Source organism: Balaenoptera musculus, chromosome 1 (genome assembly GCF_009873245.2).
Source record: "Balaenoptera musculus isolate JJ_BM4_2016_0621 chromosome 1, mBalMus1.pri.v3, whole genome shotgun sequence".
In the NCBI taxonomy this organism is placed as follows: Eukaryota; Metazoa; Chordata; class Mammalia; order Artiodactyla; family Balaenopteridae; genus Balaenoptera; species Balaenoptera musculus.
The window spans coordinates 140,312,635-140,321,477 of record NC_045785.1 but is presented as its reverse complement, the minus strand read 5'-3'; the positions used below and the strand labels follow the sequence as shown (position 1 = coordinate 140,321,477).

Here is an 8,843-nt window from a genome sequence, read left to right as displayed (position 1 = left end):
GACCTCTAAGGAGAGAGGGAAAGGAAGAGTATGAAGGGGAGAGAGATACCTTCACCTTTTTTTTTTTTTTTTTTAAAGAATCTTCCTGGTTATTTTTGCATCTTTTCTTTAATTAATTAATTAATTAATTTTTGGCTGTGTTGGGTCTTCATTTCTGTGCGAGGGCTTTCTCTAGTTGTGGCAAGCGGGGGCCACTCTTCATCGCCGTGCGCGGGCCTGTCACTATCGCGACCTCTCTTGTTGCGGAGCACAGGCTCCAGACGCGCAGGCTCAGCAATTGTGGCTCACGGGCCCAGTTGCTCCGTGGCATGTGGGATCTTCCCAAACCAGGGCTCGAACCCGTGTCCCCTGCATTAGCAGGCAGATTCTCAACCACTGTGCCACCAGGGAAGCCCACCTTCACCTTTTACACTTACTATTTTGAGGATTTAGAAGTCCTCAAATCCTATGATAAAACTGGACAGCAGTAACCCAGGGGTTTGTTACATTATTTTCAGAATTAATCTGAATACTTGAAATGTTGCCTAATTGGTTTGAAGAAGTATGCTACCATTCTTTCCTTTTTTGTCATATTCATATGAATATGGTAGAACTAGACATGACTAAAAGATCTGGTTCATCATGTGGTTCTCATGTAGACTGGCTACACAGAAACTTGGAAATATTAGACCTGGACTTACGTAACTGACATCATGAGCCACAGTAACTCAGACTGACCAAATATTATGGTCACACCTCGTTCTATGGTAGCATATAAACAAGAGCTAAGAGAAAAATATCAAACCCTCAATTAATCAGAACTCAAGAAACAAACTTTCTTTCATGGAAAAACATCTATTTTTAGAAGAAAACAAAAACAAACTATTATCAAAGGTATACCTTGATTTTCAGATTAAGTCCTAGGGTCAGTGCCAAGTCAAGCTAATCTTCGCATGTTCAATATTAAGGTTGGAGAGAAAGACAGAGATAAAATGGGTTTCTAGCTGATCTTCATTTTATTAAAAAATTAATTTAGCTGTGCATCCCATCCAGTGATGCTGCTTTTATTGAACATAATTGTTTATTTCCATTTTGCTACAATATAATTCCAAGATTTAAAAAACTCATACTGTAAGAGGACATGGTGGTAGGAATTGTAAAGAATCTATACAAAACTAAGCCTATCTATAAATCCTGAGTCCCAGTGCAACCAGTTGAAAAAGTTCCATTAATCTTTATAAGTTAAGAGATTTCTAAGGAGCCAGTGTCCTGGATCTGGATAGAATCCTTTCACCCTAAATCCCACATTCAAATTAAATGAAGGACAAAGTCTGTACCTAAAACTCTGGGTGAAAACATAAGCAAGCAATAACCAATGTCTCTGCCATTTAGAGCCAGGAGTACAAAAGCTTCCTTTACAGGGGAAATAATGGAAAGAGTGGAACCAACATCATTCCAGGTGGCAGGAGGTGAGAAAAGGCATTTGTGGCCAAAAGATAGGGTCAGGAAAGGGGATTTGGAAGAGCCCTGGTTTGAGACAAACAGACAAAACAAAGTAGAAAGTGTATGCTCTGAAGTGAGTCAAGTCATATATGAGCCAGGCTGGCAGAATAAATCAAGTCTACACGAAGCTGAAAATGAATCAATTTCATTTGCAAACAGAGCTGCAAGGCTAACTCTTTCATATTTACTTATTTATTAAACATATTAAATGCCCCCTTTTCTTTCTTCTTCTACTGTCCATAAGTGATTATAATACAGTTTGTTGTAAGTTTTTAGGTTTAATTTCTAATAAAGAATGACTATAGAGCTTCAGAAATAGTATAGCTGAAGGTCAATATGGCAGAATGAACCAAACAGCAAAATCACCTATCCCAGTATCTGAGAAAAGAAAAATCAAAAACATATGTCAATAATATTTACAATTTGAATAGTACTTAATATGTGCCAGGCATTATTCTTAGAACTTTATATATAATATCTCATTCAATAGTATAATGCATTTATGAAAAAATACTATTATTATCCCATTTTACAGATGTAGAAACTGAAGCACAGGTTTTAACTAGTAATTGGTAGGCCTCAGATATGATCCCAAGCAGTCTAAACCCAGAGCTTGTATCTTTAACCACCATACTATTCTGCTCACAAACAGACAAAATAGGCAAACAAGCAATGTGAATAGCATGAAGAAAAAAAAGTCCTCAGTTCCCATTCAAGGAAAGAGTCTAAGCTTAATGCCATAAACTTTGAAAAGAGGCATCTAAAAAAACAAGAAATAAATAAAAGGGATTGAGAATATCTATTAATCCTATTCCCACTTACCAGAAACAATATTGAATTAACATTTTGAGTCAAACAAATATAGAAAATTATTGCTAACACCGCCCCCCCCCAAAAAAAAATTGGAGATAAGTGAAATAAAGGAGTGCCTTGGCAATGTCAGGAGGAGTTAATACTCCAGACTTTACCATTTTCCAGGGCTTCGTGAAGAATGGAAAAATGAACAAAAGCCTGAGAGAATCTGTCCAAAAATAAAATACACTCCCAACTAGTTTGATTGCTCTTTGTTATAGAATATTTAATGTAATCTCAGATCAAAGCACAGAGCTCAGGTCTTCCAATAAAGGCTGCATGTAGCTCCCATCTCAATATGCAGCCTATAAACCATACTGAATGGAAGAGAAACAAATCTCAGATAAGATGGAAAGCCTCCAGAAGAATTTACCTGCATCAGAGCAAATTGAAGTTCAGTCCACATTAAAGATGAGCGAGATAAAAATGAAACACATAGCAATGGCAAACACACACACACACAAACACACACACACACACACATACACACAGAGGATGAAACAATGAAAAAAGAATTTGCAGAGTTAAGAAAACTAATTGAGCATGAAAACCACACCACTGGCGTAGGGGGTCTACAAACTATGATCCCTGGGACAAATCCAGGACACCACTTTTTTTTTAAATTTTACTGGCACACAGTTACATCCATTCATTTATGTATTATCTGTGGTTGCTTTTGCACTGCAACAGCAAAGTTGAGTAGTTGCAACAAAAACCATATGGCCAAAAAGCCCCAAATATTTACCAAAGGGCCTGTTACAGAAAAAGTTTGCCAATACCTACATGAGAAAATTGATACATTATAAACAAGCTGGCCCTCCTGTCCTGGGCTCTACACCACCTTTGTGCTGCTGTTTTCTGTTACACCCTGAAATTGAATGTGCCTTGAAAAATGTACACGTCTCATCCTCAACATAAGCCAAGCATCTTTGATAATATACAATTATAACTGCTAACATTTATTTAGCACTATATGCTAGGTACTATTGTGTTTTTATAAGAATACAGAAAAAATGGTAAAAGTGGTATATAAATAAATAAATTTTAGACAGTATTACCTCAGTCGAAAATACTTCCCTGTTGTATAATAATTCTCCTTTATAGATCAATCTAAACATGAAACAATGAGGAAGGAGAAAAATCAGACTCAACGTTTACAACACTTTATTCTACTTCTATAAACATGTTTTATTGGAAGCATCTTTGTAGTAAACATTTTAGAGATTTATTTACTTTATTAATTTTCAGAAAAAATATCAGGCTGCAACCCTGATTATTGAGGATGTATAATTCTTTCAAAAGTTTACAAAGTACAGTGCAGAATTATATGCTACTACTTTAACCTTGGCTAGGAATAAATAGAAAGTGCATTTTATTCTCACTGGCCATTGAATTGCATTTTATAACTTTGAGGAAAATATCCCACTGGATTAGCTTGCTACCAACTCCTCAAACCCCAAATGAAACTTCCACAGTTCCCTTGGGTGTTTCTTATTATTGAGCAGATGTTAAGTTTACTTATTTGAAAATAATTATAAAGTCTTGTATAAAAAGTAAGTTTTGTTCAGAAATAAAATTTCTCAAAATGTACATACCTCATTGTAATATTGTCACTATGTTGTATATACTCTAGGACCACTACATTTCAATTTTAATTATATTCAAGCACCCAAGACATGTTAGGACATACTTAGATATTGTTAGTTCATCAAACATTTTAACATCTGTGCTTCAAATATTTATCCAACCTAAACCATGCTCTGCAGGCACTATGCAAGGTTCTGAAAACACTAATGAATAAGCCCCAGGATTTTTGGAATTGAAAGTCATGATTACAGATGAGCTCTTCCAAGATGGGTATGTAAATCAGGAGTGGGAAAAAGTTTCTTCTCACCTGCAAACTCTGATCACTTGATTGTTGCCTGAAGCATTTTTGAGAATTCTAAGATAGCATCGGGGATCAGAGAAAACTGCCAAAATCAAATAGCAATGTCTGCTATGGGCATGCATGATTTGGTTCATATTGTATGTTCATAATTTCTTATAGTACTAAAAGGAAAAAGGAGTAAGTATGGAATATTGGATGTCAATATTTAAGGAACAGGTGAAGAAAAGGGAGGAGCAGCAGAAAACTTTTCAACGGCAACATCATGGAAGCTAAAAAGAAGAGAAGGTCCAGGAGGAAGTAGACAATAGTGTCAAATATCATATTCCTTGAGAAAGGAAATTTGGCAAATTGTAATTCATTGGAGACTTTCCTGAAAGCAGTTTCAGCAGAATGGTGGAGAAGAAACTTAAGCGCAGAGACTAAGGAAATAAGGAAGTGGATACAATCTACATTTTTCTAGAAATCTAAGATTCCTCACACTTCACACTGCTCCCCAATATATAATAATGCATATTTGGTTCTGGGATTATTTCTTTGTATATTTATAAACACACTTATAAAAGGAAAACTAGTGAAGTAGTGAAGACCTCGAGCTTCCCTGCTTGGGTTCAAATCCCAGCTCTCTGTTGCTCTCTATATGCATAACTTTGAGCAAGTTACACAACTTCTCTGAGATTCTTTCCTTATCTGCCAAATGGAGAATTGCTAATGTGACTAAACGCACGTGAGCTTAGAACAGGGTCCAGCACCTCATAAACGTCCAGCAACTACTAGCAATTTTAATTTTCATTGTAAAGAATACAGAGGAAAAAGCAAACGGTCATTTACCCATGGTGGTCTCTACTAACCGCTTGGGGTATGTCCTCCCAGGGCATCAAATGTGTAGTTTTAACCAAGAGAGCAGTACTGCAACAGAAATGTGAATGCTACATTAGCAATGACTTGGTTCAACAAAACCTAAGTGTACATTCCACCAATAGTTCTTCTAAGGAAATCTGCTTCAAAACTCTAGTTTCTATATTACTTGCTGGTTTTTCAGTAATGAGGAAGATACAAGATAATATAGTTACTTTAGAATTCATGGATCAAATGTATTCGGAATTCACACACTGTCATTATGAATTCAATATTCATGACAAGCATTCTGGGTGAACAGCCAGACTGTGGGGCTGGGTTTCTCTTTAATTTTATATATTACATATGTATACAATATTTTATAAATCAGCCTTCTATATATTCTATTTCTGGTCCTTGAGAGGAAAGCTGTTGCTTAGCAACCGGTCTTTTCTGCTTGGCTGATGCTTAAAATAGAAAGTTGTGCAAATCAGAAGCAAACAATTGTGTCCATTAGGAGTGATGAGCTACTGGTTTTAACAACTAAGTTGGCTACCAACTTAGTTTATGGTTCTCCGTGTGGAAAAGATAAAATATGAGACAGAAGCTGTATCATGGTATTTACTAATTATTTTTAAGGAACAGATTAATTCACAAGATGTAAATTAGTATATAAAAAAAGGAATAATTCAAGGATATTAAAAAATTACCTAAGTTTTGAAGTATATGGTTAAATTTTCAGATAGAAAATATTTACATCTTAGAATGAAAAGGGAGAACACTAAAACCCATATGCTGAATTCTCAAGTTGTAGCCAACAAAAAACTATGTTTATACCCTGTAAAACTTTGAAACATGATTTTATATTTGCTTTGTCCATTTAGGTTTTAAACAAAGATTATTCACTAGGGAAAGAGAGGTTAGGTCATATGGTGGTAAGAGATTTTGTGGCAGTGAGAGTCCCTTGGCTGCTGCCAACAAAAACTGACCTGGCCAAGTGAAGCTAAAGCATATTTATTGGAGCAAAGGGTTTGGTGGTGCTGATGGTGTGCTCAGAACTGATGTGGTATTGCAGAGCAGGGCTTGGAAACAGGCTGGGCACTCTGGAAAACTTCCTGTGGTCAGAGCCATTGCTGTTTCCTTGTGTCACTCAAGTTTCAAAAGCTCATGGGAAAGCAACTGCCCGGCTGATTCTTCATGTGCCTGCCCCTTGGCTGGGGTGAGTGGAGGGGCCGGGAAGGATCTGGTCTTCTCAACTTCCATGGAGGCATGCATCCGGATTTATAGGATGGTCACTGCTCAGTGAGCTTTTCCACAAGGGGAAATCTGGGTGCTACTCGTTAGAAAGAAATGGATACTGGAGAGGTATATATGGATACACACACACACACACACACACACACATACACATACACAGTATAAGACTTACAGTAAGTCTCTTGGGTCTTCACGAAACTCGTCTGTGACATAATTGCTTCTTTCTTCTCATGTTCCTTACCTCTAAAGTGGATATAGAAATAATCAACTTCATGTATTTACTAGGTAATGTAAAATTTATTGTTTAGTTGGTGGTATCTAGATCATTTTAGAAAGGTAATATGTAAGTACAGTTATAATTTATAAAACAGTGGTGTTTGCATATATTTATATGCAATTTACATGGAGTTAATTTTTATAATTTGAAGCTTTATTCACCTTTTTTTTTCATCTTTATAAAATCTCTGAACATCAAGGAAGAAATCTATATAATCACAAAATCTATATAATCACAAAGATTAAATAAAAATAGAATTAAAGCAAAGTCATTGAGTCTAACTTTTTATATAGTGTGGAAGCAAGCCAAAAAGACAATAAGCCAAATCATTCCTTTTACATAACTGGATTTTTGACTCAAAGAAAAAGCTCATTAGATGTTGAAAGAGTTTGCACATATTTCTATGGTAACATATCTTGGCTTCGATTTACTTGACTGTCAACATATTCTTTGTCCTTTAACCTAAAAAAGTCTCTGTTACAATTTTAATCTACCACTGGGACTATTTTATTAGTGGCCAGTGAAAATAAATGGCCAAGCTCCCCAAATCTTCCCTCTGTGTTAGCTCCTGAAACAAAGGTCAAAATAACAGTCTTAAATAAGATAGAAGTTGCTTTCTTTCTTTCTCACAGAATAGTCAAGCTTAAGTAGACTACGGCAGACTTGGCAGTTTCATGGTGCAAGGGACTAGGTTTTTCTATCTAGTTTCTCTGCCACCCTCAACGTGAAGTTTCCATCTAGTGGTCTAATATGACTGCTCCTGTAGCAGCTACTGCCATGTCTGCATTCCAACCAGTGGGAAGTTGAGAAGGGTAGAGGGCAGGGCGTACATCCCTTCAGCTTACTTATCATTGGCCAGAAACTTGTCACATGGCCACACCTAGCTGCAAGAAAAGTGGGAAACATAGCTCTTAGTTGGGTGACTGAGTTCTGTTGTTATAGAAGGGTAGAGTGGAAGTTTTCTGTCATTCCATCTCATTAACAAACTCATTACTGTCTTGTGCTAAAACAGAAAATGTCTATATTGAAAAATAACAATAGCAACCCAAATGTCTATCCAAAGAAACAAACCCTGGAGCAAATTAAATAATACTATAAAATGATGAATAAAATTCTTATAATGTACATTCTCTACATATAAATTAAACTGTTGTCTTTCAAACTATCAGGTTAATATATATTGTACTAAAGAAGTAATTAACCTACTAGCACCCCAGAGTTCTAATATCCTCAGAAGGTGGGTGATTAAGGGCAACTTTAAGTGTAGTTCTGACACACTTAGACTCCTTATACCATTGGCATGTTGCTGAAATCCTATACACGTTTTCCAAATGATCCTCAGAAAAATATATGGTCTTATATCAAAACCCTTAAAAATATACATTCCCTTTGACTCAGGAATTTTACTTTTGGGAGTTTGTTCTAAAGAGAACAATGAGGATGCAGAAAAAGATTCATCTATAAGGATATTTATTGCAAATTTTTTTGTTGTAGAGAAAGATTAGAAATAACCTAAACATCCCAAAAAAGGGAAGTGTGTACATAAATTGCTATATCCATACAAGAGAATAGCACGCTGCCTTCAAAAATGATAGATGCAGAAATTTATTTATTGACATGGAAAGTTGCTCACAATATATTGTTAAATGAAATATGAAGATTAGAAAACAGTATGTACAGTGTTATCCAAAGTTTATAAATTAAAACTAAAATATTCTTTAAGAAGGCACACCAAAATATGAAAAGTGGTTAGGTGTTCCTGGGTGGTGGTATTAGAGGTCATTGTTATTTTATTCCTTTTGCTTCTTCGTAGTTTTGAAATTAGAAAAAAAAAAAAGAACATATATCATTAGTATAATCACAGGTTTTTGTTTGTTTTGTTTTGTTTTTTTAACATAGGAAGAAATTAAAAACTGTGTTCTCTTAACTCCCAGCCAGATTCAGAATGGCGTTGGAAGGGGCTTCCTTGGTGGTGCAGTGGTTAAGAACCTGCCTGCCAATGCAGGGGACATGGGTTCAAGCCCTGGGCCGGGAAGATCCCACATGCTGTGGAGCAACTAAGACCGTGAGCCACAACTACTGAAGCCTGCGTGCCACAACTACTGAAGTCTGCACACCTAGAGCCCGTGCTCTGCAACAAGAGAAGCCACCGCAATGAGAAGCCCGCGTACCACAATGAACCCCCACTTGCCGCAACTAGAGAAAACCCATGCGCAGCAATGAAGACCCAACGCAGCCAAAAATATAAATAAA

The 8,843-nt window shown here is 36.3% G+C and overlaps 1 long non-coding RNA gene across 1 annotated transcript in view; it reads right to left on the bottom strand.

The window, feature by feature from the left end:
• Positions 1 to 6,484: 6,484 nt before the first annotated feature.
• The window catches only part of LOC118901955, a 49,147-nt gene continuing 46,788 nt past the window's right edge, over positions 6,485 to 8,843 (bottom strand). The window contains exon 4 of the long non-coding RNA XR_005021500.1: positions 6,485 to 6,556. This is a non-coding gene — a long non-coding RNA (uncharacterized LOC118901955). The remainder of the gene's footprint in view (positions 6,557 to 8,843) is intronic.